Source organism: Megalobrama amblycephala, linkage group LG1 (genome assembly GCF_018812025.1).
Source record: "Megalobrama amblycephala isolate DHTTF-2021 linkage group LG1, ASM1881202v1, whole genome shotgun sequence".
Taxonomy (NCBI): Eukaryota; Metazoa; Chordata; class Actinopteri; order Cypriniformes; family Xenocyprididae; genus Megalobrama; species Megalobrama amblycephala.
Window position 1 is genome coordinate 71,309,540 of NC_063044.1, and position 8,008 is coordinate 71,317,547.

The following is an 8,008-nucleotide window of genomic DNA, read 5'->3' on the forward strand; positions in this document are numbered from 1 at the left end:
GGGAACGACCGCACCCAGTAACGCACAGACGAAATGACATATTGTCAGGTTCGTCTGTAAAGCTCTTTTAGAAGGGAAAAGATCAGCTCACTTGTGCTGAAGCACACAGGGAGTGACGCGATGTGCTCAGGTACACCACTCCCTGAACACACCGAGGAACCGGCCCAAATCGCAACACGCACACACACTTTTAGAGTGTTGCTGTTACAACAGCAGTTGAGAGCTTATAGCTCGGCTCCTCGGAAGCTCGCGACCTCGCTGGAGTGCCTTCACTACCAACACGAACAGCTCGCTGTTTAATCCTCTTCTGAGGCAGTTTTTAGTTTCAGTTTTACTGAAGTCTGAAGCAGGACACCAGTGTATGGCTCCGAAGCGAAAGACAGAGTGCGATTGCATCCGCTTCCTATTTATATACACCTGTCGGGGGCGGTGCGCATTATGCAAATATCGCACGCCAATTCCATTGACTTGTTTTAGTTCACTTGAAACTGATAGGGCTCTCTAAGCGATATCCCAATTCGTTGGTCACTACTGACGTACGTCGAACGTGACCGACTGAAAGGGAACTTGACCTAAGCATAGACTCAACAAATAATGGACTACACAGACAGAGACAAGAGACAATGGTAACATGAGGGCTATATATACACAAAGATTAATCACTGAACAAGGAACACCTGAGAACAATCAGACAAATAACCAAACAGAACACGACACAAGAAACAAGGAAACCAATCAGAACATAATAATAATAATAAACGGATGAAATCCAATAGGTGTCCTCACACTTTGGTGCTCGGGCCCTAATGACACAACGAAACAAGGAAACCAATCAGAACATGATACAAGTACTAAGGAGCACAGGAAAAGATCACATGAAGGGCAAGGGGGTCACATGACAAACCAAGAAAACATGACTATGCCAAATTACAAAATAAAAGATATAAAACATAAACAAAATGCAAAACCAAAGGAGACAATTATTGTAAATTCATGTCCTATTTTTTACTAAGGTATGTGCTGTAATCATTCAAAAAAGTTGATTTTATTCTTTCGACCAACTGCTAAAAAACATGATGAAAAGTGAAAGGTGAAAGTCAAACTTCGTGTCTCATTTGTTCTGCCAGTTTTATTCCTCAAGCCTTCTAAAGGTTAAAGACGTTTTTGGTAGGTTGTATAATCGACTGTAGTAGTGATGTCATCAGCCTGAAACAGAATCCACAGTTATAATGATACAGTGATTCAAATATTTTGATTACAAAATTCTACAAAAATTAGAATTTAAATAGGCCTACTGTATATATAATTGATTAAATCTTCATGCAGACATTATGCACTTTCACATTTTATCTGTAAAGGTATATTGGCATAAAACACACTATGTCAAGTCTGAAAGCAAGCACATTAAAGGTAAAGCAAAAGTCTTACCACTGATTGATCGAGCACAATATACGGGATCTCGTCTTGAATAAACAATAAGAATTTATATGTTACAACTGCACTGAAACTGATACTGCTTTGAATATTATTACGTATAATAAAAATAAAGCATGTAAATCTTACCTTTTCGCTGGTGCTTGTACAACTGTGAGCCCAGAACTATGATCACAATCACTGATAAACTGTTTGAAGCTGCTAAAACCAGAACAATTGTACTCCATGGTCTATCTGCAGATATGAAAAAGAACTTCTTTTTAAAAAGATATTAGAGATGCAACAGCACCATGAGCCCACACTATTTTTATTTATTTATTTATTTATTTTTTTGGCAAATTCAGTGGATACCTGGCCCTGGTGAATCAACGTTTCTTCCATCTCCAAACAGTATTTCTCCACATGAGGCCACAGCGCAGTAATAAATCCCAGGCATCATAGTGACTGAGGTTGTTCTTGGGCAGGTTGTAGATACATTTGTGTGTGGTAGAGTTCCCATCAGAGCTCCTCTCACATTGACCGTTCCTGCGCTCCTGAGTGTAAATGATTCCTGGAGGAGATTCTCCAGATTCGTGTCTGAACCAGTAGACGTTGTGTTCTCCTGCACAGCTCTGAGTGACGACGGCACACTGCAGGGCCACTGCAGACTCTTCTGGATGATCTGGATCTGACGCAGGTTTCTGATGATCAGAGTCGATGCTCAGTTCTCCACCTGAAAAGAAAATAAACAGCAACAACAACATAATGCTTATTTGACCAGACATGACTACTATGTAGCACAGTAACATTTAAGTGAATATTCTGCTTACCTTTAACAATGAGATCAGTGACCTCCCCAAGTCGGAAATTATAAACATATATAACACAATAGTATGTTGCAGTGTCTGATTCTTCTGTATTTGTGATGCTCAGATTAAAACTGCTCTCGTCTTTTGCTACAACAAAGGCGTTTTTCAAAGCCATTTCCAAAGACGACAGGTAAAGCTTGATATGTTGAAACAATTGGAAGGGGTTTCTCTCCCACTCTTTGTTTGACCCAAACAACACTGGTTCTTGACTCTCTTGGAAAAACACAGGTGAAGTTAACACTGTCTCCAGCCTGAACAATCTTCAGATGATTCTGAGTCACAACGTCTGCATTATCTGACCTGCCTAGAAATAGAATGAGTAAGAGGACAGTTAGTTTTGCCTGCTGTAGACCTAGATATTCATTTAGTCTAAGTGGTTTAACAGTTTAACAGAACACAAAATAGTAACTTACACTGTGAGAGGTAAAGCAGCAGTATAAAGAAATGCTGATTCATTTTGTCACAGTTAAAAACATCTAGGTTAAATCATCTAGAGGGACAAAAATATTAAAATAAATAATTGTTATTACAGTATATGCATTGTTATTATTAATAATTGATATTATATTAAATAAAATTATACAATTCCAGTTTGTCACATAATACTTAGGGGGAAAATGACCCCAAAAAACCCGGTAATTTACATTATTTCGCAGCATTTTAATGCAGGACTATAGCATACGTGTTTATGTACATACAGTATATGATAAATTTTCAAGACATTCTTAAAAATGTCATTGAAAGCTGTTTCACAAAATCAAACAGAAAAGATAAACAATTTAAACAAGTCCTAAATTTAACAGTGCATGAAAGTAAAGAAAAAAACAAAACAAAACTTTACTCACAGACTTTCTTGAATAAAAGATCACACTGTTGTGTCCTATAGAGACAGAGATAGTCGCTGCAATAAATCTTCTTCTCTTCTTCTTTCTATTGGTTGACTGAAAGAATTTTGTTTCAACTGTATATTAACAAAGCTGTTTATGGATATACTTTATTACATTACATGAAAAGACTGTATTCAGATGTAAAAAAGGACCATCTAATTATATTACAAATGCCCATATACTTAATGTAGAGTTGCAGATTGGCTGGGGCATGAAGTACATAAAAAACAATATATTATGAAGCTGACCTGCTCAAAAGACTGACGCCCCGCTACAAGTGTGAAAAATAGAAAAAAGAAAAGAAAAACACACCACATGTTACGTGTTACGTTCAGGAGAAGACACACAAACAGCGATTTGGCAGAACGCTACTTTACTCACTGAAACTTCAGCAGCACAGAATACGGCACACCTGAGAGGCATGCGCACAAGTATGATTTCACAACAGTATTACGACAACAGATAACAATGAAGAACTGGTTAACAACCACAACATTTTCCCCCCTCCCACCAAGCTTAAGTATGAAATGTAGCTTCAAAGTCCTGGAAATGCGCAGGACGTGCCCTCGTCCTCACAGGGCGAGTTGACACAGGGGCATCTGCAGATTGTGGACTTTGACAGTGATCAGTTCCCACTTCCTGTCTGATTACTTCACCAGAATCCAGATTCGGTGGGGGCAGAATGGAGTCCATGACCATAGATCGGTTTAGGCTTTCCTCCACAGTGGAAGGTTTGGGCACTTTTCGGAGACAACTGGCATGCCAGCGGGATCCATTAGCAAGCTCAAAAGTGACTGGCCCTAGTTGCCGTTTGACCTGAAGAGGCTCAGACAGGAAAGAGTCAAGTTTATTGCTGCGGTGTGGTCTACGGGCTCTTACCCAATCCCGTACTCGTATCTTGGTAGGCCGAGCGTGATGCTTGCGGTCATATCTGGCTTTCATGTTGCGCTGGTGTTGATGAACCTGTGCCCGGGCCGAAGTGTTCACTGGGAGCAGATGAGGTGGGCGCAATCTGGTCAATGGTAACTCCAGCTCTCTGCCGAGCATGAGACTGGCCGGGGATACTCCTGTAGTGGCATGCTGAGTGGCACGATAATGCAAGAGTGTCTGGGAGAGAGCAGCCTTAAAAGGAAAACCTTGGGCAAGGTGTGCGCGTATACCATTTTTCAGACTTTGGTTAAATCTTTCCACGCCACCATTAGCTTGGGGGTGGTAGTAGGCAGTACGTATATGGGCTATTCCCTTGGCTGACAGATAGGATGAAAACTCGCTGGAAATGAACTGCGGCCCATTATCTGTGGTAATGGCACGCGGGATGCCCCAACGGGAAAAGAGTTGCTCCAGGAAATCAATCATTGCAGAGGCTGTAACTGACCCCATAGGCACAACCTCAGGCCACTTCGAATGGAGGTCATACAACACAACTAGGAACCGCTGATGGTGGGGAACAGAGACAAGTTCTCCACAGATGTCCATCTGGAGATGCTCCCATGGCTTGGCGGGCCAGTCGACAGGCTGCAAGGGTGGCGGAGCTGGAGTTCCTGTTTTACCACTAAGTAGACAAGGTGTGCAGTCACGTACAAGAGCTTCTAGCTCTCTATCAATCCCTGGCCACCAAACCAAGTCTCTGCATCTCTGCTTCAGTTTAACTATCCCCACATGACCCTCGTGTGCCATTGAGAGAACCCGTTCCCTAAGTGGCGGGGGAATGACTGCTCTGTTTCCCCGTGCAATGCAAGACTCACCCCAACATGTCAGTTCTGACTTAACTCGTGAATAGGGGATCAGGTCAGAGCTCACCTGAGCTGGCCATCCTGACTGTATGTAGGTGCTGAGAGTAATGAATAGTGGGTCTGCTGCAGACTCTCGCTGAAGCTCCTCAAGAGACACTGATGACCGTAAGAGCTCATACACTAACTGCACAAGGTCACTCTCTATGTCTGACTCTGGCTGGCTGACTGTGCTGGTTGACTCCACAGATGAACGTGACAGTAAATCTGCAACCACATTGTTTTTTCCAGGGGTGAACTGCAGCTGATAATTGTACTGATTCAACCTATCAGCCCATCGGTGGAGTCTGAGTGGCTTGTGGCCAGTTCCTGAAGAGGACATGATGGCAGTAAGCGCCTGGTGGTCTGTTCTGAGTGTAAATGATCGTCCATATAAGTACATGTGCCAGCGCTCACATGCCCAAATGCACGCCAGCGCCTCTCTCTCTCCCACTGAGTACTTCTGCTCCGCTGTACTCAGAGCCCGCGAAGCAAATGCAATAGGCCTTTCAATGCCGCCATGCATCTGAGACAGGACTGCTCCAACTGCCACTGCTGATGCGTCACATGTCACTAGGGTGGGACTGGAGAGATCAAAATGAGCTAGTGTAGGTGGTGACGTGAGGTGGTGCTTGAGCTGTTGGATAGCACGTTCGCACTCTGCTGTCCATGCCCAGGAGGCGTTATGTTTGAGCAGCTGTCGCAGGGGGGCAGTGATTGCAGAATACTGAGGTAAGAATCTGAGATAGTAAGCAGTCATGCCGAGGAAGGATGCAAGCTTTCCAGCCGATGTTGGCACAGGAAGGTTGAGGATGGCCTCCACGTTGGACTGCAGTGGTGTGATACCCGAGCTGGACACTCGAAGACCAACAAAGTCTATTGCTGTGGCCGCAAACACACATTTATCTGCGTTCAATGTCAGATTGTGTCTACACAGAGCTGTGAACACCCGTCTCAGGCAGTCATCATGAGTGGCCACATCCTTTCCATGTACAACAATATCATCCTAAGTACACAGCAGTACCCGGGAGCCCTGCTAGGACAGTGGCCATGATTTTCTGAAAGCAGCTAGGTGCTGAACTAAGGCCAAAAGGAATCCTCTTGAAGCGGAACACCCCCATGTGAGTCACAAATGCAGTCAGGTTTCTACTGTCTTTGTGCAGGGGTATCTGCATGTAACCTTGCTTTAGATCCAGTTTTGTGAACACTGAGGAGCCATGGAAAAGTGTGGTGAGCTCCTCAATCGTTGGTAGCGGGTATTTGTCTGGCACCACTGCCTTATTAGGCCCCCGAAGGTCAACACAGAGACGTATGCCCCCTGACCGTTTTTGCACAATCACAAGATTTGAGACCCAAGGAGAGGCATCAATGGGCTCAATGAGATCTGCTGTTAGCATGCCCTGCAGTTCAATAGTGACCTTGTCATGCATTGCGAGAGGCACTCTTCGAAGTGGCTGGATGACGGGTGGAACATCCGGGTTAAGCAAGGGTCTGTGGGCGAAAGCAGAAAGGCAGCCTAAACCACTGAATAATGTGGGAAACTGTGTGTGCCATGGGGAGTCCACTTGGAGGATAGTTGTTCCGCTGTTGTCATGCAGAGAAAAACCGAGACTAATGAACAGGTCCAGACCCAGAATATTGGCTCCTTGCTGTGTAATGTAGAACGGGAAATCTACCAGATGTTTTTGCCCATATTGTACTGGCAGCTTAACTACTCCAGTCACTGCAATGCTGGCTTGACCATACCCACAGAGTTTCAAAGGCGATGGTTGTAACTTCACGTCCGAGAAAAATTTCTTGTAGGTGGCCATATTAAGCAATGACACTTTAGCTCCTGTGTCAAGAAGTAGTGGGATGCAACAGTCTTTCAGCTGTACACCACATGTAGAGAAGGTGACTGAGTGAGGACCAACTGTGTGAATTACTGCTGGTGAGGGCCGAGATGTGTTAAGTGAAACTGATCTAGACTTTGATCTGCACCACCTTGCAAAGTGGTTAAGCTTACCGCAATGCCTACACTTCTGTCCGATTGCTGGGCAGTCTGGGGACCTGTTGGCATGGCGATTGGAGCCACAGTTTCCACACGTTTGTCTCTGTTGACTTGATTGAGGCTGTGTTTGCTGGATTACTGCACCTGCAGGCTGGAGCCCCCCTTCAGTGACTGCATTTGTGGGTACAGTGGTGAAATCAGTTTTAGCTGCATTATTCTCTGCTATTTTAGCTGCACATTGAGTAGCTTCTTCAATTTGGAGTGCCAGAGTGAGAGCCTTATCCAGTGTAAGTTTATCATCTTCAATAAGCAGTCTCTCTCTGACTCGTGTGCTGTTTGTTTTTTCAATAAGTTGGTCTCTAATTAATTCATCACGGAGAGCACCGAATTTGCATGGCTCAGCAAGGCTTCTTAAATCAGCAACAAACTGGCTGGCAGACTCACCGGATCGTTGGCATCTTTGTCTGAAATTTAAGCGTTTCAACAGTATGCTATGAGTCTTTTGAAAATGTCCCTTTAATCGCGCAACAGCGTCAGAGTATGTATTCGCGGTGCCGAGCGTCTGGAAGATCCGTAATCCCTCTGCTCCGAGACAATGGAGGAGAAGCGCGCGTTTTCTCTCATTCGGGACATCATCCAAGCCCGCGGCAACAAGATACGTCTGAAATGACACATACCAGCGCTCCCACGGCACGACAGGATCACCAGCGTGGGGCAGAAATGGCTCAGGGGGTGGTAAAGATAAAGCCATCCTCGTCGCCAATTGTTACGTTCAGGAGAAGACACACAAACAGCGATTTGGCAGAACGCTACTTTACTCACTGAAACTTCAGCAGCACAGAATACGGCACACCTGAGAGGCATGCGCACAAGTATGATTTCACAACAGTATTACGACAACAGATAACAATGAAGAACTGGTTAACAACCACAACATTACGCACAAGCAGGCCTTTCATCTAAAGCACACAAAGTGTGCGGTTCACTCTAATGTCCTGCCTCTCAATGACAACAGTCACCTACTGTTTTGTTCATATTGAGAAGGTGCAATGATTTTCATGACTCCTAATAGACCTCATT

At 44.3% G+C, this 8,008-nt stretch overlaps 1 long non-coding RNA gene across 1 annotated transcript; it reads right to left on the minus strand.

Moving 5' to 3' along the window:
- Positions 1-822: 822 nt before the first annotated feature.
- Positions 823-1,656, minus strand: LOC125249084. Its single transcript, XR_007180493.1, has 3 exons — positions 1,564-1,656; positions 1,429-1,463; positions 823-1,206 (listed from the first exon to the last, which is right to left on the minus strand). It is a non-coding gene; the product is annotated as an uncharacterized LOC125249084 (long non-coding RNA).
- Between the last annotated feature and the right edge of the window lie 6,352 nt (positions 1,657-8,008).